Source organism: Monodelphis domestica, chromosome X (genome assembly GCF_027887165.1).
Source record: "Monodelphis domestica isolate mMonDom1 chromosome X, mMonDom1.pri, whole genome shotgun sequence".
NCBI classification, from domain to species: Eukaryota; Metazoa; Chordata; class Mammalia; order Didelphimorphia; family Didelphidae; genus Monodelphis; species Monodelphis domestica.
In genome coordinates, this window is record NC_077235.1 from 16,464,333 (window position 1) to 16,490,524 (window position 26,192).

A 26,192-nucleotide genomic window follows, 5' to 3' on the forward strand; every position below is an offset into this window, starting at 1 on the left:
AGAGAATGAGAGAAAAACAGACTGAGAGACACAGATAGGTGGATCGACAGACATACAGAAGGACTAAGAGATGGACTAGTTTCTCTGCCTTTTTGTCTATCTGCCTGCCTGTCTGTGTGTCTATCAGCCTGTCCTTCTGTCTATAAGTACCATCTGGCTATATCTATGTTTCCATGTCTTTATGGATGTATATACGAATCTATCTATCTATCTGACTGTCTGTGTAGCTTATGAATCTGTCTGTATTTCTGCCAGTCAGTCAGGTCTGGCTATATATCATTTTGTGTGTTTTTATGTATCTGTTTATGTATCTCTCTATGTATCTGTGTATCTCTCTATGTATCTAACTATTGTTGACTTGTAAAAACACAAAAGTATTAAATAGTCAATAAACTAACTCTTTAGTCAAGGAAAAGCGGGTCAGTGTGACAGTAGGGCTCTAGACAGAGCTGGGCGCCACAAGGCTACGGAGAGTGCCAGGACTGAACTCTGGTGGCTCTGGACACTGACCCCTGGGAAAGGCAATAGCACCAGATTGGACAGTTTAAAGAAGAAAAGAATTTGGGGAACTTCTCCACCATTTGGGGGAAATCCAGGGGCAGGGAAAGATGATTGACTTTGCTCAAGCTACAAAGAAAATGGGAGTGTTCAAACTCTACTGACAGCATCCAATGAAGCTTGGGAAAAGAATCATAGCTTGAGGAGAGGGTGTAAGGGAAAGGGCTGCTGACAGTGGAGACTAAAGGATGGTCCCTGATCAGGTGGGGATTTACTTGGGGAAACATCTCTGACCCCACAGGGGAGACTACCTAAAATAAATGGGGTCCTTACCATCTGCTTAGTCCCATGCAAGTAGTATTAGCAATCACTTGAGACTCCATTACTCAGTCTGAACCTGCTACCCTGAGGTTCCCTTCTGGGTGGATTCTCACAGAAACAGGGAACAAGTACAAACTTTGAGTCTTCAATTTAGAAGCTAGTCCTAACCTTGGGGTACTTCTGATCTTACTATGCTACACGTTTGAATTTTCCAGATTCCATGTTTACACTCTGTTTGTATATCTATCTCTCTGTCTATATATGTAATTCTTTCTTTATGATTGTCCTTCTGTCCATGTCTGTTCTTTGCTTGGTCTCTCTCTCTCTCTCTCTCTCTCTCTCTCTCTCTCTCTCTCTCTCTCTCTCTCTCTCTCTCTCTCTTTCTCTCTCTTTTATATCTGTCTATCTGTGTGCTCTCTGTCTACCAATATTTCTATATTTTCTGGGTGACTCTTTCTGCCCTCTATGTATCTCTCTGCCTGTCTGTATGTATATCTATCTATCTGTCTGCCAGCCAGTCTCTTCTGCTTATCTCTATGTATCTATGTATCTATGTATCTATCTATGTATCTATGTATCTATCTATCTATCTATCTTTCTATCTATCTATCTATCTATCAATCAATGTATCTATCGATGTATCTATCGATCTATCTATGCCTTTGTGTTCCTATCGGTGTAGTTTATGTATCTATCTGCCTGCCTGTTTGTGCATCTCTCAATCTCTGTGTATGTCATTTGTGTTTTAAAATATTGATGTCTGTCTAAACCCAATAGCAAGAATGCAAGTTGCAACATTCCATGTACAGCATCAGTCTTGGCCATTTAATTTTGCAAATGTGCTAGGTAAAATGGAGAATCCTCTTCCTAGAGCTGGAATCTTTCAAACTGTGAATTTCTCTATAATTGTTCATTCAAAAGTAACATCCTTGAACTCGTTAACTTGGAAATAATGCCAAACTATCAAATAGTCAGAAAAACTCAAAACTTTAACCACAATTTCACCTTCAAATCAATGTTGAAATTCATATTTAAAAGTTTCAAACAAGCACACAGACACACGCATACACACCCATACCCACACCCACTACCCCCCCCCCCCCACACACACACATACACACCCTCCCAATCTAATTTTGGGGACGTGGGGATGTTCGGGATAAAAAACTGTTTTCATTCCCCTTTATCTCCTGAACAAATATAATCATGCCAGTCCGTAGACCAAAATGATTGTTAAAATAAGCCCCATATCTTAGCCCTTGCCTTTCTGAGGATTTCATCATAGGATGACAGAACATTTGATCAAACAGGAGAAAAGTGGGAAGTAACTTACAATAGGGGAGAAAAGCTCCCTAATTTGAATACAAATGTCAGGTATAAGTTGGTAAAGATCAGCAGTCAGCTGTAGAACTTGATAGAAACTTAGCTAAGCCATTCCTCAGCCCTTCCATTGGCCCTTGTGACTGTATCCTAACCCATTTTCCTCCATAGCATTTCTTTTCCCCATGATCTTTCCAAAGAATTCACCTATAGATCTCAATTCTCTCTCGCCATGCTAAGATTATCTTTCTTACTACCAATTCCTTCTAGGCTCCATCATTTCTTTCCTAACGTCTTCACCCAGCACTCTGGAATCTTTGCTGTGACTTCTCCAATGGACAGATGTTCCGTTCCATCCTCCTAACGAGGTAAAGTGCTCCTATTTTCAACTTTCCTCCTTCAACTCAAAATGGGGACTAAGTCTGTCCTTTCTAGGTTCTCTACTTAATGGGCCTTGGCTCCAGGTAAATAGAATTCTCAGGGGAGATCAAATAACTAGTTTTCCCTCTGCTGTAGAATTATTTCTCAAGTCAATGAAAAGGATAGGAAACAATCCTTCTCCAGATTCCGTACGTTGGGGACTCCTTCGTATATCTCTTAAAGATGTCACCTTGAATAATACTTCAGTTTCTGGGCTGCAGTAAATTCTGGTCTAGGCTTTTGGCTCCTATGAAACCTCTTCAGGCAAATCTTCCCTTTCATAGGTTTTTATCTCTTCACCCCCATACCAGAACTGGGGGAGGGAGGGGTAAAATCCAGGGCATTCATAGAAATGTCTTAGGAATTTCCCAGGTCTCTTTCTTTAGTAGTCATGTGCCAAAGATCATCAGAAATAATGCACACAAAACCATCAGTTTTCTCCACTTCGAAAGGAAAATTAGTTCTCCTTATTCCCTGGTCTTTTCAAACAAAAACTTATCTATTGAAATGGTTGCACTCTGGAAATTGACCTTCAAAATGCCCCAAATCAGGTTATTGTAGATGAAGCTTTTCCTTTCTCAAAAACTCAATCTGGTAACATTTTCTCTCCAAAAACAAAACTTAGGGTTACTAAGGAAGAGGATCAAAATTTCCTCTAACTAGGAACACCTCTACTATTCCCTTCCCTTTTTTCATTTTTTACTCTAATTTCCTTTGGGCTGCCAATTTGTCTTTCTCTTCTCCTTGCCTCAAAGCACTTTGGTCTATGGCTAAAGCTGCTCCTAGAGAGGAAATTTGAGGCTCAATTAAAAACTGTTCAGGGATTCCTAAGCATTTAAATCAAAGACTTTCCCCCCATATTTTGTGTCCTTTGACAACGATTGAAAGACAGTAAGGACCGTATTTGCCCATCCTCAAATGAACTTTCTTTACTCCAGAGATCTCACACACACACACACACACACACACACACACACACACACACACACACAGACACGGTAATGTGAAAAAACCACTCCTGCCATTTGAAAACAAATACCAACTTGACAAAAAATGTGTAATGTCTGCATTCAAATAACGAAGTTAATACCTCGATTAAAATGCTTCTCATTGGCAATACTCAATATTCACTGAGGTTGATATATACGATTTCACACATTAGTCCTAGCTAAACTTGGGAAGAATAGATTAGACTAAAAAGTCAAGAATTTCTGGTCCTCTTTTGGCTTTCTGTTCCATAATCCCCTGTGCAGATGGCCAGCTCCTGCCCTTTTCTCTAGCTTTTCGGAGGAATGAACTGTTGTAAGACTGCTTAATAGACATTATTTGCTAACGTTTCTATCACCTACATTTAAAGGAAATCCACTAGACATACAGTGTAGCCCAAACCCCACAGAACATTGAGAAGAAATGGAGGGCTTAAGTTCTTCAGCTTCTAGGAGAAGCTCTTTCATAAACCAAATCTGATAACTCGTTTGAATTTAACCCCTGACATTTCAATTCAAGAAGACACTTTCTCTGTTTTAATAGCCTTAAAGCCATTACACAGACCCTCTAGCGAACACTCTGACTCTCACACTCCAACTCAAGCTTCCCATTCAATGCTTTCAGCCAACCATTCACACATGTCACCTATACTATCCTCGCTCTTCCTTCTCCTAGAAATACTGCTTCACTCACATACACAGGTACCAACACTCAATCACACACAAAACTTAATAAATGGTGGAGCTTGTGGTCAGGTTGTCCCGGGCTCCATTTTGGCCGACTTACCTTGGAACCAGATTTGATTGATGCTCCACACACTTTCTAACATTCCAGGTAAGTGGTCCATCATATATCATGTATATATGACTATGTCCATATGTGAACAAGAACTTGGCAGCATTCCCATTGGGATGTAGGCTGTAGAATGTTTGGAAATGAGACTGTCTCCTTGGTTCCTGATTAATAGAGTTTCCTTTCCCGTGAGTTTGAATTACCTAAACGAACCCACCCAGCAGATTCCTGACTGAGCTCAATGTCTTCTTGTGTATACGTCACTTCTGGTTGTCAATCTGGCTATAGGTTTAGGCAGCCATAACTAGGGCATCCGGGCTGGCTTGCCATTTGTTATCTTGAAAATAACACAGAACTCTCAAATAGTCTGAAAAACCAAGTATTGAATGAAGATAGGGGTAAGTCCCGTATTGAATTCTTTACTGAGAGCCTGGTGCCACAACTTTTACAGGGCATAAACCCTGGACTCTGAGGATGTTATCCCTGGGCAGGCCACCAGGCTAGGTGACAACTCCAAGGAACAAAAGAATTTGGGGAACCTCTCTACCACATGGGGGAAATCCAGGAGCAGGGAAAGATCAGTGACAATGGTGTAGCTACAAAGGAAATCACTGACACGATACAATCAAGCCTAGGAAAGGAATCCTAGCCAAAGGCTAGGGTCTAAGAGAGGGGGCTGCTTACAATGGATACTGAAGAATGGTCCCTGCCAGGTGTGGATCTTCTTGGAAAAGGGTCTCTTGATACAGTAGGGGAGACTACTTAAGTAGGACTGGTATTCAGCTGAGGATCCCCCACTAAGTCTGAAACTGTATGCCTGGGATTCCCTTCAGTGTAGATTCCCATGAGAACAGGGAACAAGTACAATCTTTGGGGTCTCCAACCTACAAGCTCCTCTTAAACCTAGGGTTCACCAGAGTCCACTAGGCCCCAGGTTTGGGGTTTCTAGATTCCATGTTGACATACCTTATTGCTTCTGCTGTGAATACATTCACTTCATTCATTTAGGAAAAGCTGGAGCTATACTTGCCAATGGTGGCCATTAATGCAGGCACAGTATGGTTTTTTTAAGAAACAGAATTCCTTGCAGTTTGACACATGATGAATATCATAGCACAAACTATTAAAATCCCGTGTGATTCACTGTATGTTGTTTATCTGGTTATTTATTGAACAGCTCTAAAAATTAAAGGAAAGCAAGATGCAGAATGTGTTTTCTTCATTGACACCACTGTGATTCCTATCTTGAAAAGTCAAAGTTAAAATGTTTGAACACACTTTTGCTGTCACAGCAATCTCCCTATTCCCCTGTCTGAGGGAATGTCAAAAGTCAATGGCCTTCCCGGCTTTCCTATCGTCAAACTGGAATCCAGAAAGCCCAAACTTGTGGCCTAGATGGTTCTGGTTTGTGGAGGAGCTTGTAGGTTGGAGACCCCAAAGTTTGTACTTGTTACCTGATCCCATGGGAATCCAGAGAGATAGAGACAGACAAACAGAAAGACAGATAGGCAGTCCGACTGGCAGATGGGTACTCAGATAGATAGGTGGTCAAATGGATGGATATAGAGATAGCACATAGAGAGACACATAGTCAAACACAGAAAGAGAGATAGACAGGCAGGCAGACAGACAGATCGAGAGATAAATAGATAGGAAGATAAAACAAAAAGACATAGAAACACAAACAGACAGAATGAGAGATAGTCAGAGACATTGAAAGATTAATAGAACATGAGAATATCAGAGAGTAAAACAAAGACAGACAGAGACAGATAGATGGAAGGACAGACCGAGGGAAGATAGAATGGAGAGACAGACAGACAGGGATACACAGAAAGTCAGGCAGATGGATAGAGAAACAGATACGGATAGACTGCAATATAGATAGATAGATAGATAGATTGATACAGTTAGATCTATAGATTGATATATAGACAGACTGACAGACAGAGACAGACGGATTGACAGACATACAGAAAGACTGACATATTGACTAGTCTCTCTGTCATTTTGTCTATCTGCCTGCCTGTCTGTGTGTCTATCAGCCTGTCCTTCTGTCTGCATGTCACACCTGGCTATATCTATGTTTCCATGTCTTTATGGATGCATGTACAAATCTATCTATCTATCTATCTATCTATCTATCTATCTATCTATCTATCTATCTATCTAACTAACTATGTATCTATGTCTTAGTGTTTCTGTCTGTATAGTCTATATAACTATCTTTCTGCCTGTCTTTGTATTTAATGAGTCTGTCTCTATCTCTGCCCATCAGTCCGGTTTGGCTGTATATCTCTGTGTGTTTTTATGTATCCATTTATGTATCTCTCTATGAATCTAACTACTGTTGACTTATAAAAACACAAAACTATTAAATAGTCAGAGAACTCACTCTTTAGTCAAGGAAAGGAGGGTCAGTGTGAGAGTAAGGCTCTACACAGAACTGGGTGACACAATGCTACACAGAGTCCCAGGACTGAACTCTGGTTGCTCTGGACACTGACCCCTGGATAAGGCAATAGCACCAGATTGGACAGTTTAAAGAAGAAAAGAATTTTGGGAACTTCATCCATCTGTCTGACAGCCAGTCCCTTCTGTGTATGTATGTATGCATACATTTATCTATCTATCTATCTATCTATCTATCTATCTATCTATCTATCTATCTATCTATCTCTATGTGTATCTATCGGTGTAGTCTATCTATCTATCTGCCTGCTTATTTCTGCATGGATCAATCTATGTGTATGTCCTTTGTGTGTTTTAAAGTGTTGTGACATCCTGGGGAACTACAATACCCAGTGTGCTCAAGGCGTCCCACCCCTTTGAGTCCTCGATTGGTATTGGTCTAGCAATGGACCAATCCTGCATTGGGGAAGGGTCATTGTCCATGGTCCCTCCTTAGCATGGGATTGGTCTATTTCAAGACCAATCCTATGAAAGGAAATAATAAGCATCATCCCTTGCCCAGCATAGGATTGGTCCAATTCAGAACCAATCTCTCACTGGAAATAAGGGGGAGAGACACCTGGAGCACGCTGGAAGATGTAGTCCCCTAGGCCACAACCCTCTCTCTATATCTATCTATCTATCTATCTATCTATCTATCTATCTATCTATCTATCTATCTATCTGTCTGTCTGTCTGTCTGTCTGCCTGTCTGTCTGTCTGTCTGTCTGTCTGTCTGTCTGTCTATCTATCTATTTATGTCTTAGTGTTTCTGTCTGTATAGTCTATATAACTATCTACCTGCCTGTCTGTGTATCTTGTGAGTTTGTCTGTATCTCTGCCAATCAGTCAGGTCTGGCTGTATATCTCTTTGTGTGCTTTTATGTATCTCTTTATGTATCTCTCTATGTATCTATCTAACTACTATTGATTTGTAAAAACCAAAAGCCATTAGTCAGAAAAATGACTCTTTCATCAAGGAAAAGGGGGTCAGTGTGACAGTAGAGCTCTAGATGAGCTGGGTGCCACAAGGCTACACAGAGTCCAAGTATTGAAGTCTGGTTGCTCTGGACACTGACCCCTGGGAAAGGCAACAGCACCAGATTGGACAGTTCCAAAGAAGAAAAGAATTTGGGGAACTTCTCTGCCTTTTGGGAGAAATCCAGGGGCAGGGAAAGATGATTGACTTTGCTCTAGCTACAAAGAAAATGGGAGTGTTCAAACTCTACTGACAGCATTCAATGAAGCTTGGGAAAAGAATCACAGCTTGAGGAGAGGGTGTAAGGGAAAGGGCTGCTGACAGTGGAGACTAAATGATGGTCCCTGATGAGGTGGGGATTTACTTGGGAAAAGATCTCTGATCCCACAGGGGAGACTACCTAAAACGAAGAGGGTCCTTAGCATCTGCTTATTCCCATTCCAGTAGAATTGGCATTCACTTGAGGCTCCATTACTCTGTCTGATCCTGCTAACCTGAGGTTCCCTTCTGGGTGGATTCTTACAGAAAGAGGGAACAAGTACAAACTTTGAGTCTTCAATTTAGAAAGTAGTCCTAATCTTGGGGTACATCTGATCTTACTATGCTATAACTTTGGGGTTCATAGATTCCGTGTTGACACTCTATCTGTCTATATATCTATGTGTCCTTCTATATGTGTAATTTTTCTTTGTGATTGTCCTTCCATCTATGTCTGTTCCTTCCTTAGTCTCTCTCTCTCTCTCTCTCTCTCTTTATATCTTTTTATCTGTGTGCTGTCTGTCTATCAATATATCTATATTTTCTGTGTGTCTCTTTGTGATCTCTGGATCTATCTGCCTGTCTATATGTGCATCTATCCATCTGTCTGCCAGCCAGTCCCTTCTGGTTATCTATATGTATATATGTATGTATTTGCTTCTCTCATTTTCTGTCTTTTGGTCCATCTCTATGTATGTCTGTGTCTGCCCGTTTTTTCTCTACGCAGATAGATAGCTTTTTGTTAGAGAGACAGAAAGAGAGGGAGGGAGAGAGAGAAAGTCACAGATATGCAGAATGATAAATGGACAAGTTCATTGATCGATATTCATATACAGTCAGACATATAGAGAGACACACAGATAGAATGAGATAGATAGATAGATAGATACATACATACATACATACATACATAAATAGATAGACACAGACAGATATATAGCGATACAGTTAGATATAATGACAGATAGACAGAAAGGTAGACTTTTTTTAATTGTTCTTTTGGAAATAACTTGGAAATAATGGTGAACTTTCAAATAGTCAGAAGAACCCGAGCCTTTACCCATAATTTCACCTTCAAAACTAATTTGAAATTCAAATATAAAGGTTTCAAAATTGAACTTAGCTCAAAATGTCTCCAGATTAAAAATGAGACACACACACACACACATACACACACCCTACCATCCTAACTTTGGGGAGGTTGGGAAGCGAGGGATTGCAAAACTGCTTTCATTCCCTTTAACTCCTGAAAAAATATAATCATGCAAGTCTGTAGATCAAAATGATTGCTAAATTAATCCCCATATTCTAAGTCTTCCCTTTCTGAGGATTTCATCATAGGATGACAGAATATTTGTTTTAACAAGATAAAGGTGACAAATAACTTAAAATGTGTTAGAAAAGCTCCCTAATTTGGAAAAAGAATGTCAGTTGGGAATGATCAGCAGTCAGCTGTAGAGCTTGATAGACACTTATCTGAGCCAATCCTCAGTCCTTCCATTGGCCCTTGTGACTGTATCCTAACCCAGGTCAGAGGAACAGACAGACAGACACATGAACAGACAGACTGACAGACAGATTAGTTTCTCTATCATTCTTACTATATGCGTTCTTTTCTCTGTATCTACAAGTCTTTATCACTGTATGTGCAACTGTCTATCTATCCAGATTTTTGTATCAGTCTACCTGTCTGTCTCTCTATTTATCTGTCTGTCTGTCTGTCTGTCTATCTATCTATCTATCTATCTATCTATCTATCTATATTTTCGTGTATCTGTCAGTGTAGTCTATGTATCTATCTGCCTGCCTGTTTGTGCATGGATCAATCTATGAGTAGGTACTTTGTGTGTTTTAGTGTTGTGACATCCTGGGGAACTACAATTTCCAATGTCCACAAGGTGTCCTAACCCTTTGAGTCCTGGATTAGGATTGGTCTGGCAATGGACCAATCCCAGGTTCGGGGGGAGGTCAATGTCCATGGTACCTCCTTAGGATGGGATTGGTCCATTTCAAGACCAATCCCATGAAAGAATAATGGGCATCATCCATTGCCCAGCAAAGCATTGGTCAAATTCAAAACCAATCCCTCACCAGAAATAAGGGGTAGGGACAGCTGGAGCAAGCTGGGAGATATAGTCCCCAAGCCACAACTCTTGAAAACTCACAGGATCTCTCTCTATAAATCTATGTAGACGGAGAGATGGACAAATGGATAGACAAAAGGACTGACAGACAGATTATTTGATCTGTTATTCTATCTATTCGCCTACTGGTTGGTACATCTGTCAGCCTGTCTGTGTTTCTTTCCTGGGTTTTCAAGTGTTGTGGCAGCCTGGGGATCTTCAACCCCCAGTGTGCTCCTGGAGTCCATCGCCTATAAGTCATGGCTTGGGATTGGTCCGGAATTCTACCAATCCCGTGTTGAGGGAGAGACAATGCCCATGCCCCTCCTTAGTCCAGGATTGGTCCATTTCCAGATGAATAACACCCAGAAAAGTAGGGAACTTCATTCCTCACCCAGCCTAGGATTGGTCCAATTCAAGACCAATCCCTCCCATGAAATATGGGGGAGGGACCCCTGGAGCACACTGGGGGATGCAGTTGATCAGACCACAACCGAAGAAAAGCCACACTATCTCCACCTCTATATCCATGTAGACTGAGAGATGTACAAGGGGACGAAGAGACAGGAGGACCGACAAACAGAGATCTTCGTTTATCTGTTATTCTGTCATACTGCCTCCCTGTCTATGTACCTGTCAGTCTGTCTATCTGTCTGCCCATCAGTCCTCTCTGGGTATCTATCTCTATATATGTATGTATGTATGTACCTATCAATGTATGTATCTGTTTATCAGTCGATATCCAGTGTCTGTCAATCAGTCTGTCAGTTGGTCTATCCCTCTATCTATCTCATCAATCACGTGATCTTTCCCATTCTTCTCAAGTGTCCACGCAAGAATATCGGAATAATTGGTTGCTGGCAAACAAAGCATATGATGGTGTCCCTGTGATGTTCAGGTGGCTCAGAAGATGTATTTGGTTCAAGATTGGAGGGGGAGTGGCAGACCTCCACTTTGGCCAGTGAGGTGAGTGGCTGTGGCAGACTGGATGATGGGTCCAAACCCTTCTGATCAGACTGATCCTTGAGGTGCTGGAAGTCTTGAATAGGAAATCAAGGAATCAAGATCTCAGAGGCTAAGCTCTGTGCCTTACTTACCGGGATCTTAACCTGTTGTCCTGACATTTCCAGACAAGGAGCATTTACTAAACAAGAATGGCTCTCACACTCCAACTCGAGCTTCCAATTCAACGCTTTCAGCCAACCATTTACGCATGTCATCTATACTATCCTCGCTCTTCTTTCTACTAGAAGAACTGCTTCACTGACATACAAGAGGGGAGAATACCTAACTAGGATTGTCATTCACCTGAGGGTCCCCCACTCAGTCTGAAAGTGCTCGCCTGGGATTCCCTTCAGAATGGATTCCCTGGGGAACAGGGAACAAGTATAATCTTTGGGGTCTCCCCCTTACAAGCTCCCCCTGAAACCTCAGCTTCGCCAGATCTCACTAGGCCACAAGTTTGGGCTTTCTAGATTCCATGTTGACACACCTTGTTGTTGATGCTGTGAATACATTCACTGCATTCAATTAGGAAAAGCAGGAGCTATACTTGCCAACGGTGGCCATTAATACAGGCACAGTATGGTTTTTTGCAGGAAACAGAATTGCTTACAGTTTGCCACGTGATGAAGATCATAGCACAGACTAGTAAAATCCCATGTGATTCTCTGTATGTTGTTTATCTGGTTATTTGTTGAACAGCTCTAAAAATTAAAGGAATGCAAGATGCAGAATGTATTCTCTTCATTGAGAACACCGGGATTCCTATCTTGAAAAGAGAAACTTAAAATGTGTGAACACACTTTTGCTCTCACAGCAATCTCCCCATTCCCGTGTCTGAGGGAATGTCAAAGGTCAATGGCCTTCCCGGTTTTCCTATTGTCAACGTGGAATCTAGAAACCCCAAACTTGTGGGCTAGACGGATCTGGTGTAGCCTGGGTTTGCGGAGGAGCTTGTAAGTTGGAGACCCCAAAGTTTGTACTTGTTCCCTGATCCCGTGAGAATCCAGAGAGATAGAGACAGACAAACAGAAAGACAGATAGGCAGGCCAACGGGCAGATGGGTACTCAGGTAGGAGGGCAGATAGATGGATATAGAGATAGAACATAGAGAGACACATAGTCAGATACAGACAGAGAGATAGACAGGTGGAGAGACAAATCGAGGGATAAATAGATAGGAAGATAAAACAAAAAGACATAGAAACACAAACAGACAGAATGAGAGATAGTCAGAGACATTGGAAGATAAATAGAACATCAGAATATCAGAGAGTAAAACAAAGGGACAGACAGAGACAGATAGATGGAAGGACAGACTGAGGGAAGATGGAATGGAGAGACAGACTGAGATACACAGAAATTCAGGTAGATGGATAGACAGCCAGACATGGATAGAGAGATAGCAATACAGATAGATAGATACAGGTAATTCAATACATTGATATATAGACATAATTAGAGAATAATGGACTGACAGACACAGAGAGATGGATCGACAGATATACAGAAGGACTGACACATTGTTATGGGCATGGAAGGATACCCTTTTGGATTCAGGAAGGATGCCTTTTGCAAGCATGCAATGACTCCAAAACTTAGCTGAAAAACAAAAAAGAAATTTATTAATTTAGAAAGTAATGTTGAGAGTAGCCAGGAGGATAGCAAGGTAGAACAGCAAGATGGGGAGCAGTTCCCTGGGAGGACAGCATGAAAGGAAAGGATGTTCCCCCCGATGACATCGGTTCTGGGGATTTTATACATCCTTCCCAACAATTAGTCACTCAGGCATGAGGTGGGGTGATCGTACTGGGGTCTGCCTGGGGACATAAAGATTCCTTCATTTTAGGGGACAAACAGATGTCCGATAGGATCGAGGTGTGTTCTGAAGGTGCATCTTTCTGACCATCTAGAGGACGATCAAAGGAAGATAGTCATCTCAGTACCCTAGGTGGGGTCATTGGGTGTTTTTAGTCTCAGAGTCAGAAAAACAAGAAGGTAGTTCCCTTGACAATAGTTCGCCTGGGTTTCTGGGGTACAGTGCCCATGTCAACATGAACTAGTTTCTCTGTCATTTTGTCTATCTGCCTGCTTGTCTGTATGTCTATGAGCCTGTCCTTCTGTCTGCAAAACCCATCTGGCAATATCTATGTGTCCATATGTTTATGGATCTATTTACGAATCTATGTATCTATCTAATCTATCTATCATCTATCTATCTATCTATCTATCTATCTATCTATCTATCTTTCTTTCTTTCTATGTCTTAGTGCTTCTCTCTGTGTAGTCTATATAACTATCTACCTGCCTGTCTGTGTATCTTATGAGTCTGTCTGTATCTCTGCCAATCAGTCAGGTCTGGCTATATATCTCTCTGTGTGTTTTTCAGTATCTCTTCATGTATCTCTCTATATATCTATCTAACTATTGTTGATTTGTAAAAACAGAAAACTATTAGTCAGAAAAATGACCCTTTCATCAAGGAAAAGGGGGTCAGTGTGACAGTAGGGCTCTAGAAAGTGCTGGGAGCCACAAGGCTACGGAGAGTCCAAGGATTGAACTATGGTTGCTCTGGACACTCACCCCTGGGAAAGGCAACAGCACCAGATTGGACAGTTTAAAGAAGAAAAGAATTTGGGGAACTTCTCCACCATTTGGGGGAAATGCAGGGGCAGGGAAAGATGATTGACTTTGCAGAAGCTACAAAGAAAATGGGAGTGTTCCAACTCTACTGACAGCATCCAATGAAGCTTGGGAAAAGAATCACAGCTGAGGAGAGATCTAAGGGAAAGGGCTGCTAACAGTGGAGACTAAAGGATGGTCCCTGATCAGGTGGGGATTTACTTGGGAAAAGATCTCTGATCCCACAGGGGAGATTACATAAAATAAATGGGGTCCTTACCATCTGCTTAGTCCCATTCAAGTAGAATTGCCATTCACTTGAGACTCCATTACTCAGTCTGAACCTGCTACCCTGAGGTTCCCTTCTGGGTGGATTCTCACAGAAACAGGGAACAAGTACAAACTTTGAGTCTTCAATTTAGAAGCTCGTCCTAACCTTGGGGTACATCTGATCATACTATGCTACAAGTTTGGGGTTTATAGATTCCATGTTGACACTCTATCTGTCTATATATCTATGTGTCTGTCTGTATATGTAATTTTTCTTTGTGATTGTCATTCCGTCTATGTCTGTTCCTTCCTTAGTCTCTCTCTCTCTCTCCTTATATCTTTCTACCTCTGTGCTGTCTGTCTATCAATATATCTATATTATCTGTGTTTCTCTTTGTGTTCTCTTTGGATCTATGCCTGTCTGTACGTGTATCTATCAATCTGTCTGCCAGCCAGTCCCTTCTTGTTATCTCTATGTATGTATGTATATATGTATGTATTTACTTCTCTCATTCTCTGTCTTTCTGTCCATCTCTATGTATGTCTGTGTCTGTCAGTTTTTTCTCTACGCAGATAGATAGCTATTTGTGAGAGAGACAGAGAGAGCGAGAGAGAGAGAGAGAAAGTCACAGATATGCAGAATGATAAATGGACAAGTTCATAGATCGATAGACATATACAGGCAGACATATAGAGACACACAGATATAATGAGATACATACATACATACATACATAAATAGATAGAAACAGACAGATATATAGAGATACAGTTAGATATAATGACAAACAGAAAGGTAGACTTTTTTAAATTGTTCTTTCAGAAATCACTTGGAAATAATGAACTTTCAAATAGTAAAAAGAACCCCAGTCTTTACCCATAATTTCACCTTCAAAACTAATTTGAAATTCAAATATAAAAGTTTAAAAATTGAAACTAGCTTAAAATGTCTCCAGATTAAAAATGCGACACACGCACACACACAAGCAGACACAAGCACACACGCACACACACAAGCACACATGCACACACACAAGCAGACACACCCTACCATCCAAACTTTGGGGAGGTTGGGAAGCGAGGGATTGGAAAACTGTTTTCATCCCCCTTTAGCTCCTGAAAAAATATAATCATGCAAGTCTGTAGATCAAAATAATTGCTAAATTAATCCCCATATTCTAAGTCTTCCCTTTCTGAGGATTTCATCATAGGATGACAGAATATTTGTTTTAACAAGATAAAGGTGACAAATAACTTAAAATGGGGGAGAAAACCTGCCTAATTTGGAAAAAGAATGTCAGGTATAAGTTGGTAATGATCAGTAGTCAGCTGTAGAGCTTGACAGACACTTAGCTGAGCCAATCCTCAGTCCTTCCATTGGCCCTTGTGACTGTATCCTAACCCATTTTCCTCCATAGCATTTCCTTTCCCCACGATCCTCCCATAGAATTCACCTATAGATTGCAAATCTCTCTCGCCATGCTAAGATTATCTTTCTTACTACCAATTCTTTCTAGGCTTCGTCATTTCATTCCTAACGTCTTCTGATTCGACTTTGAGACAACTCAGCACTCTGGAATCTTTGCTGCAACTTCTCCAATGAACTGATGTTCCTTTCCATCCTCTTAACAAGGTAAAATGCTCTATTTTCAACTTTCCTCCTTCAGACCAGTCTGGGACTAACTCAGTCCTTTCTAGGTTCTCTAGTTAAAGAGCCTTGGCTCCAGGTAAATAGAATTCTCAGGGGAAATCAAATAGCCAGTTTTCCCTCTGCTGTAGAAATGTTTCTCAAATTAATGAAAATGACAGGACACAATCCTTCTCCAGATTCCGTATCTTGGGGGCTCCTTCAGATTTCTCCTAAAGATGTCTCCTTGAGCAGTTCGTCAGATTCTGGGCTGCAGGAAAATCTGGTCCATGTTTTTGGCTCCTAATAAAAGTCTTGAGGTGAGTCTTCTGTTTCATAGGGTTTCATCTCTTCAGCCCCTCGCCAGAACTGGGAATTTGGGGGGAGTAACATCCAGGGCGTTCCTAGAAATATCTTAGGAGTTTCCCAGGTGGGGAATTCCTTTGTCTATTAGCAGTCATGTGCCAATGATCATCAGAAATAATGTGCACAAAGCCATCAGTTCTCTCCACTTCAAAAGGAAAATTAGTTCTCAGTATTCTCTGGTCTTTTCAAACAAAAACTCATCTATTAGAATGGTTACAGTCTGGAAACTGACCTTCAAAATTCCCCAAATCAGGTTATAGTTGATGATGCTTTTCCTTTTTCAAAAACTCAAACCTGTAACATTTTCTCTCCAAAAACAAAACTTAGGGTTACTAAGGAAAAGGTTCAAAATTTCCTCTAAGTAGGAACACCTCTACTATTCCCTTCCCTTTTACTTTTTTTACTCTAATTTCCTAAATTAGCTAAAGCTGCTCCTAGAGAGGAAATTTGTGGCTCACTTAAAAAATGTTCACCATTTCCCTAGCATTGAAAGCAAAGCATTTCTCCCAGTATTTCTTGTCCTTTGACAACAATTGAAAGACCAGTCAGGTCAATGGTTGCTAATCCTCAAATGGACTTTCTTTACTCCTCTAATATCACACACAAACACACACTCGCAGAAACAGGGTTATATGAAAAAATCAACAGTTGCTCTTAGAAAACAAATAACAGCTTGACAAAAATATGAAATAACAAAGTTATTACCCAGTAGAAAATGCATCTTATTGGTAATACTCAATATTCACTGCACTTGATATACACGATTTCACACATTAGTCCTAGCAAAACTTGGGAAGAAAAGTTTAGACTGTAAAGTCAAGAATTTCTGGTCTTCCTTTGGTCTTCTGCTCCATAATCCCCAGTGCAGATGCCCAGCTCCTGCCCTTGTCTCTAGCTTTGGGGAGGAATAAACGGTTGTAACACAATTTGTTAGACATTGTTTGCTAGGAGAAGCTCTTTCATAAATCAAATTTCCCAGCTCTTTAGACCTTAAGCCCTGACATTTCAATTCATGAAGAAACTTTCTCTATTTTAGTAGCCTTACAGCAGTTACCCAGACCCTCTTTAGAACACTGTGGCTCTCACACTCCAATTCAAGCTTCCCATTCAATGCTTTCAGCCAACCATTCACACATGTCACCAATTCTATCCTCCCTTTTCCTTCTACTAGAAATACTGCTTCACTCACATACACAGGTACCAACACTCAGTCACACACAGAAACGTTAGTCAATAGTGGAGCCTGTGTTCAGGTTGACCCAGGCACCGTTTTGACCGACATACCTTGGAACCAGATTTCGGGGATATTCCACACCCTTTCTAACATTCCCAGGTACCTGGTCCAACATATATATACATATACATACATATATATATATATATATATATATATATATAACATAAACTTCGTAGCAGTCCCTCTGGGGAGTAGGCTGGGGCTTTCACGGAAATGTGATTGCCCAGTTGGTTCCTGATTAAAGAGAGGTTCACTTTCTGAAAGGTTGGCTTGCCTAACAGAATCCACCCAGTTGATTCCTGACTGTACTCTATAGGTTCCTGTGTGTACCTCAAGTCTGGTGGTCAAACTGGCTGGAGGTTTAGGTAGCCATAACTTAAACATCCTGGCTGGCTCATCAATTGTTAATGTAGAAATAACACAGAAATCTCAAATTTTTATGGTCATGGAAGGTTACCCTTTTGGGTTCGGGAAGGATACGTTTTGCAAGCATGCAATGACTCCAAACTTAGCTTAAAAACAAAAAGAGATTTATTAATTTGGAAAGTAATGTTGAGAGTGGCCAGGAGGATAGCAAGTTAGAACAGCAAGGTGGGGAGCAGTTCCCTGGGAGGACAGCATGAATGGAAAGGCTGTTCCACAGATCACATCAGCTCTGGGGTTTATATACTCTTTAGATGCTAGGTCCTGGTGTGGTCAAGACCATAGTGAGTGTTGGTCCCTCATGCATTTGGTGGGGTGGGGTGGTCATCTGACTGGTTTCTGCCTGGAGGCATAAAGATTCATTTCTTTTTCCACCTTAAATCTAGAGGACAAAAGAGGGTAAACATCTCAGGACCCTGGGTGAGGTCATTGGGTGTTTCTAGGTTAAGAGTCACAAGGTGCAAGGGCAATGGAGTTTCCCTGATAATCGTTCCCCTGGGTTTCTGGGGGTACAGTGCCCATGTCAAAATAGTCTGAAAAACCAAGTCTTGTATCAGGATAGGGTTAAATCCCATATTGTATTCTTTTCTTATAGTCTGGTGCCACGACTTTTACAGGGCATGAACCCTGGACTCTGGGGTTGTTATCCCTAGGAGGGCCACCAGTCTAGATGACTAGTGCAAGGATGGAAAGAATTTGGGGAACCTCCCTACGACTTGGGGGAAATCCAGAAGCCGGGAAAGATGAGTGACATTGCTATAGCTACAAAGGAATTCCCTGACAGGATACAATCAAGCTTAGGAAAGGAATCCTAGCCAAAGGCTAGGGTCTAAGAGAGGGGCTGCTTACAGTGGATACTGAAGAATGGTCCCCGCCAGGTGTGGATCTTCTTGGGAGTCTTTTGATACAAGAGGGGAGACTACCTAACTAGGATTGTCATTCACCTGAGGGTTCCCCACTCAGTCTGAAACTGCTTGCCTGGGATTCCCTTCAGGGTGGATTCCCATGGGAACAGGGAACAAGTACAAACTTTGAGGTCTCCAACCTAAAAGGTCCTCCTGAAACCTGGGCTTCACCAGATCCCACTAGGCCACAAATTTGGGGTTTCTCGATTCTATTTTGACACACCTTATTGCTGATGCTGTGAATACATTCACTGCATCAAATCAGGAAAGAGTAGAAGCTGTATTTGCCAATGGTGGCCTGTTAATGCAGGTACAGTATGGCTTTTGCAGGAAACAGAATTCCTTGCAACTTGACACATGATGAAGATCATGGCATAGACTTGTAAAATCCCATGTGATTCTTTGTCTGTTGTTTATCTGGTTATGTATTGAACAGCTGCAAAAATTAAGGGAAAGCAATATGCAGAAAGTGTTCTCTTGATTGACACCACCGTGAATCCTAACTTGCAAAGAAAAGTTAAAGTTGTAGAACACACTTTTGCTCTCACAGCAATCTCCCCATTCCCATGTCTGAGGGAATGTCAAAGGTCAATGGCCATCCGGGTTTTCCTATTGTCAACCTGGAATCAAAAAACCCCAACCTTGTGGCCTAGATGGATCTGGTGTAGCCTGGGTTTGCGGAAGAGCTTTTAGATTGGAGACTCCAAAGTTTGTACTTGTTCCCTGAACCCGTGAGAATCCAGAGGGATAGAGACAGACAAACAGAAAGACAGATAGGCAGGCCGACGGGCAGATGGGTAGTCAGATAGGTAGGAGGGCAGATAGATGGATATAGAGACACATAGACACAGACAGAGAGAGATAGACAGACAGGCCGACAGATAGAGAGATAAATAGATAGGAAGATAGAATAAAAAGACATAGAAACACAAACAGAATGAGAGATAGTCAGAGATATTGAAAGATTAATAGACCATGAGAATATCGAAGAGTGAAACAAATGGACAGAGACAGATAGATGGAAGGACAGACAGAGGGAAGATAGAATGGACAGACAGACTGAGAGAGACACAGAAAGTCAGGCAGATGGATAGACAGACAGACAGGGATAGACAGATAGCAATACAGATAGACAGATACCTCTAGATCAATAGATTGATATATATACAGAATAAGAAAAAATCGAACTAAGAGACACACAGATGGATCCACAGAGATACAGAAAGAGTTACAGATGGACTATTTTGTCTATCATTTTTCTATCTGCCTGCCTGTCTGTGTGTCTATCAGCCTGTCCCTCTGTCTGCACATCTCATCTGCCTATATCTAATTGTCCATGTGTTTATGGATGTATGTATGAATCTATCTATCTATCTATCTATCTATCTATCTATCTATCTGTCTGTCTGTCTGTCTGTCTGTCTGTCTGTCTGTCTGTCTATCTATTTATGTCTTAGTGTTTCTGTCTGTATAGTCAATATAACTATCTGCCTGCCTGACTGTATTTTATGACTTTGTATGTATCTATGCCAATCAGTCAGATCTGGCTATATATCTCTATGTATGTTTTTATATATCCATTTATATATCTCTATATGTATCTATCTAAGTACTGTTGACGTGTAAAAAGAGAAAACTATTAAATAGTCAGAAAAATGACTCTTTAGTCAAGGAAAAGGGGGTCAGTGTGACAGTAGCTCTCTAGATAGAGTTGGGTGCCACAAGGCTACACAGAGTCCCAGGACTGAACTCTGGTGGCTCTGAACATTGATCCCTGGGAAAGGAAATAGCACCAGACTGGACAGTTCCAAAGAAAAAATGAATTTGGGGAATTTCTCTACCATTTGGGGGAAATCCAGGGACAGGGAAAGATGATTGACTTTGCTCAAGCTACAAAGAAAATGGGAGTGTTCCAACTCTACTGACAGCATCCAATGAAGCTTGGGAAAAGAATCACAGCTTGAGGAGAGGATCTAAGGGAAAGGGCTGCTGACAGTGGAGACTAAAGATGATCCCTGATCAGGTGGGGATTTATTTGGAAAAGATCTCTGGTCCCACAGGTGAGACAACCTAAAACAAAGAGGGTCCTGAGCATCTGCTTTGTCCCAATCAAGTAGAATTGGCATTCACTTGTGGCTCCATTATTTAATCTGCAATTGCTAGGCTATGGTTTCCTTCTGCGTGGATTCTCACAGAAACAAGGAGCAAGTACAAACTTTGAGTCTTCAATTTAGAAGCTAGTCCTAACTTTGGGGTACATCTGATCTTACTCTGCTACAAGTTTGAGGTTTCTATATTCCATGTTGACACTCTGTCTATCTGTCTATGTGTCTGTATATATATATGTATTTCTTTCTCTGTGATTGTCCTTCAGTCCATGTCTGTTCCTTGTTCGGTCTCTCTCTCTCTCTCTCTCTCTCTCTCTCTCTCTCTCTCTCTCTCTCTCTCTCTCTCTCTCTCTCTCTCTCTTTATATATGTCTATCTGTGTGCTGTCTATCAATATATCTATATTTTCTGTGTATCTCCTTGTGATGTCTATGTATCTATCTGCCTGTCTGTATGTGTATCTATCCATCTGTCTGCCAGCCAGTCCCTTCTGGTTATCTCTATGTATGTTACTATGTATGTATGTATCTATTTGCTTCTCTTAGTTCTTCTCTTTCTGTGCATCTATTTGTCTGTGTGTCTGTCAGTTTTTTCTCTATACAAATAGATAGCTATTTGTGAGAGAGGAATAGAGAGAGAGAGAGAGAGAGAAACAGAGAGACAGACAGAGACAAGAAAAGCAACAAATATGCAGATTGATAAATGGACAGGTTGATAGAGTGATAGAGATATACAGAGACACACAGATGGAATGAGATAGATAGATTGATTGATTGATAGATAAATAGATAAATAGATAGACAGACACACAAACAGTGATGTAGAGATAGAGTTAGATATAATGACATTTAGACAGAGAGGTAGACTGAGGTATCGATATATTAATAGACAGAGAGAATGATGGATAGCAACACAGAGGGTTAGACACACATAGAGAGACAGAGAGAGTCAAGCAGATCGATACATAGACATAAACAGTCAAATATCTAGAGAGATAGACTTGGGTGGACAGATTCAAAAAGAGAGAGATAGACAAAAAGATCACTAGGTTGATATGAATAGAAGGAAAGAGAAAAAGACTACCAGACAGAGCCAGATTGATGGACGAAAAGACAGGACAGAGCGACAGACAGATACACAAATGAACAGAAAGACTGACAGGCAGATTAGTTTCTCTGTCATTCTGTCTATCTGCCTTCCTTTCTGTGTATCTACAAGTCTGTCTCACTGGATGTGCATCTGTTTGTCTATATATCCTGATTTTTGTATCTGTCTATCTGTCTCTATCTGTCTCTCTGTCTCTCTATGTATCTGTCTATCTATATGTCTGTCGATCTGTCTGTCTTTCTACTTATATATCTATCGATCTATCTATGTCTTTGTGTTCCTATCGGTGTAGTTTATGTATCTATCTGCCTGCTTGTTTTTGCATGGATCACACTGTGTGTATGTCATTTGTGTGTTTTAAAGTGTTGTGACATCCTGGGGAACTACAACTCCCAATGTGACCTAGTGGTCACAGCCCTTTGAGTCCTGGCTTCTGATTGGTCTTGTATTGGACCAATCCTGTGTTGGGGGATGGACTATGTCTATGGTCCCTCCTTAGCATGGGATTGGTCCATATCAAGACCAATCCTATGAAAGGAAAATGGGCATCATCTCCTGCCCAGCAGAGGATTGGTCAAATTCAAGACCAATTCTTCATGGGAAATAAGAAGGAGGGAACCCTGGAGCATGCTGGGAGATATAGTCCCGTAGGCCACAACCACTGAACACCCACTGGATCTCTCTATGTAGACAGAGACATGGACAGCTAGACAGACAGAAGAACTGACACACAGATTATTTGATATGTTATTCTGTCTATTCGCCTAGTGGTTGGTACGTCTGTCAGCCTGTCTGTGTTTCTTTTGTGGGTTTTCAAGTGTAGTGACAGCCTCGGGAACTACAAGCCCCATTGTGCCCCAGGAATCTCTACCTTTTGAGTCCTGGCTTGGAATTGGTCCTGAATTCGACCAATCCCTTTGTGGGGGACGGACAATACCCATGACCCCTCCTTAGCCCAGAATTGGTCCATCTCTTTAGCAATCAGCACAGTAAAGTAGGGAGCATCATTCGTCCCCCAGCCTAGGATTAGTCCAATTCAAGACCAATCCCAACCAGGAAAATGGGGGAGGGACCCCTGGAGCACACTGGGGAATGCAGTTCCTCAGGCCACAATCTAAGAAGAGCAAAGCTATATCTAGCTCTATATCCATGTAGACTGAGTGATGGACAAGGGGACAGACAGACAGGAGGACTGAAAGACAGAGACTTTCGTTTTTCTGCTTTTCTGTCTTAGTGCCTTCCTATCTATGGATCTGTCAGTCAAAGTGTCTATCTGCCCATCAGTCCTCTCTGGGTCTCTATCTCTACATAGGTATGTAAGTATGTACCTATCTATGTATGTATCTTTTTATCAATCGATCTCAAGTGTCTGTCAATCTGTCTGTCCATTGGTCTATCCCTCTATCTAATTTATAAGTCACGTGATCTTTCCCATTCTACTTCTCAGGTGTCCACTCTAGAAAATCAGGATAACTGATTCCAGACAAGCAAAGCATGTGATGGTGCCCCAGTTGGGTTCAGATGGCTCAGAAGATGTATTTGGTTCAAGATTGGAGGGGGAGTGGCAGACCTCCACTTTGGCCAGTGAGGTGAGTGGCTGTGGCAGACGGGATGATGGGTCCAAACCCTTCTTCTCAGTCTCTTCCATGAGTTGATGAAAGTCTTGATTAGGAAAGCAAGGAATCAAGATCTCAGAGGCTAAGCACTGCACCTTACTTACAGGGATCTTAACTTGTTGTCCTGACGTTTCCCAACAAGGAGCATTTACTAAACAAGAATGGCATTTCCTTGGGCAGGCTATGAAACAAAGTGAGGCAAAAGGACACAGAGTGTTAGCCCCCATTGAGGTCCCATGCACTCTAGTGAGGATACTGCACAAACTGTGGAGAGTTGAGCTGTTCCTCAGCTGCAGTCCCCACCTTTCACTGGTTCTACTCACTCTTCTTTCCCCTTTTAATGAGATGCCAAAGAGAAACACCCCTTCCTTAATGTTGCAGATGCCAAGAACTAGCCCCATGGCCTGGGACAAACCTCCTCCCCAAACCCCTTGTTCCTGGGTCCTGTCCTCACTGCTGTCAAATGATAGCTAAACCGCAGCATGGAGGCATGATGTCTGGCTGTCCTCCCAAGGAGCAGCTTTTGCACCCATGCTCTTCCACCTCGGCTGCCTCCTGACCACATTCAAAATGACTTTCCAAATCAATAAAATGTCCCCTTTTCTTTTGAAGCCAAGTTTCAGAGTCTTGCATTCTTGACAGTGGTATCCCTCCCATCTCCAGGAGTGCATCTCTGAACCCCACAACCATCTTCCTGGGTGCCATTCAAACAAAGTGATGTAGACTCCTCAGGGAGGAAACTGACACCTGAGGCCAAGGAAGAAATGCAAAATCTTGAAACAGCTGCAGACCAAAATCAAGTCTGGAGATTTGATCCTTCTCAAACTTTTCTAGCCGGGATCAGCAATTTTCTATTTTATTGCTTTTCATATTTTTTTTAGTCAATTTAGCATATTTTTCCTCCTTGGTAATAAGAATTATATTCTTTACACCCTTCCCGTAGCCGAGGGGCAATTCCACTGGGTATGACATGTGTCCTTGATGAGAAGCTCTTTCCACGTTGTTGATGTTTGCACTAGGATGTTCATTTAGAGTCTATATCCCCAGCCTTAACCCCCTGGACCCTTGTAATCTAGCAGTTGTTTTTCTTGGGTTTTTCTACTCCCTCAGTTTTCCTTGTGAATGTGGATAGTGTTCCATTCCTGGAGATCGTTCCAGTTCCTGTGGAATTCCTCCAATTCATTATTCCTTTGAGCACCATAATATTCCAGCACCAAGAGATACCACAATTTGTCCATCCATTCCCCAGTGGAAGGGCATCCCCTCCTTTTCCAATTTTTGGCCACTCCAAAGAGCTCAGCTATGAACAATTTTGTCTAAGTCTTTTTTCTTATTATCTCTTTAGGGTACAAACCCTGTAGTGCCATGGTTGGATCAAAAGGTAGACAGTCTTTTAGCTCCCTTTGGGCAGAGTCCCAAATTGCCCTCCATAATCGTTAAATCAATTCCCCAAATGCACCTGCAATGCCTTCCTGTCCTAACTTTGGCACATCCCTTCCAGCATTCATTACTTTCCCTTTCTGTCATGTTAGCCAATCTGCTAGGCTCCATTTTCAATAGGAGGCACATTCTCATTGATGCATGGCATAAGAGTGACCACATTATTGGATAGATTCAAGCTCTTAAACTGCAGGCAGTGTCACCTATTAATTGTTCGGGATTATCAGAGATACTGCTTACTCAAATGACAAAAAGGTGTCCCAGTACTGATGTCTGTCTAAACCCAATAGCAAGAATGCAAGTTGCAACATTCCATGTACAGCATCGGTCTTGGCCATTTAATTTTGCAAATGTGCTAGGTAAAATGGAGAATCCTCTTCCTAGGGCTGGAAACTTATAAACTGTGTATTTCTCTATAATTGTTCATGCAAAAGTAACATCCTTGAACTCGTTAACGTGGAAATAATGCCAAACTATCAAATAGTCAGAAAAACTCAAATCTTTAACCACAATTTCACCTTCAAATCAATGTTGAAATTCATATTTAAAAGTTTCAAACAAGCACACAGACACACCCACACACCCACACACACCCTCCCAATCTAACTTTGGGGACGTGGGGATGTTCGGGATAAAAAACTGTTTTCATTCCCCTTTATCTCCTGAACAAATATAATCATGCCAGTCCGTAGACCAAAATGATTGTTAAAATAAGCCCCATATCTTAGCCCTTGCCTTTCTGAGGATTTCATCATAGGATGACAGAACATTTGATCAAACAGGGGAAAAATGGGAAGTAACTTAAATTAGGGAGAAAAGCTCCCTAATTTGAATACAAATGTCAGGTATAAGTTGGTAATGATCAGCAGTCAGCTGTAGAACTTGATAGAAACTTAGCTAAGCCATTCCTCAGTCCTTCCATTGGCCCTTGTGACTGTATCCTAACCCATTTCCCCCCATAGCATTTCTTTTCCCCAGGATCCTCCCATAGAATTCACCTATAGATTGCAAATCTCTCTCGCCATGCTAAGATTATCTTTCTTACTACCAATTCTTTCTAGGCTTCGTCATTTCTTTCCTAACTTCTTCTGATTCGACTTTGAGACAACCCAGCACTGTGGAATCTTTGCTGCAACTTCTCCAATGGACAGATGTTCCTTTCCATCCTCTTAACAAGGTAAAATGCTCCTATTTTCAACTTTCCTTCTTCAACTCAGTCTGGGACTAACTCAGTCCTTTCTAGGTTCTCTAGTTAAAGGGCCTTGACTCCAGGTAAATAGAATTCTCAGGGGAGATCAAATAACTAGTTTTCCCTCTGCTG

General features: G+C 41.4%; 1 long non-coding RNA gene across 4 annotated transcripts in view; it reads left to right on the forward strand.

The window, feature by feature from the left end:
• Nucleotides 1-26,192, forward strand: part of LOC130456081 (uncharacterized) — a 42,887-nt gene that overhangs the window by 12,239 nt on the left and 4,456 nt on the right. Inside the window, exons 3-8 of one of the 4 annotated variants that reach the window (XR_008914378.1) lie at nucleotides 2,410-2,507; nucleotides 10,975-11,115; nucleotides 15,561-15,676; nucleotides 15,871-15,990; nucleotides 23,263-23,404; nucleotides 25,933-26,048. This is a non-coding gene — a long non-coding RNA (uncharacterized LOC130456081). Of the gene's footprint in view, nucleotides 1-2,409; nucleotides 2,508-10,974; nucleotides 11,116-15,560; nucleotides 15,677-15,870; nucleotides 15,991-20,039; nucleotides 22,590-22,619; nucleotides 23,128-23,262; nucleotides 23,405-25,932; nucleotides 26,049-26,192 lie in introns of those variants that run through there. The other 3 variants (XR_008914379.1, XR_008914377.1, XR_008914380.1) reach the window with 3 other exon arrangements.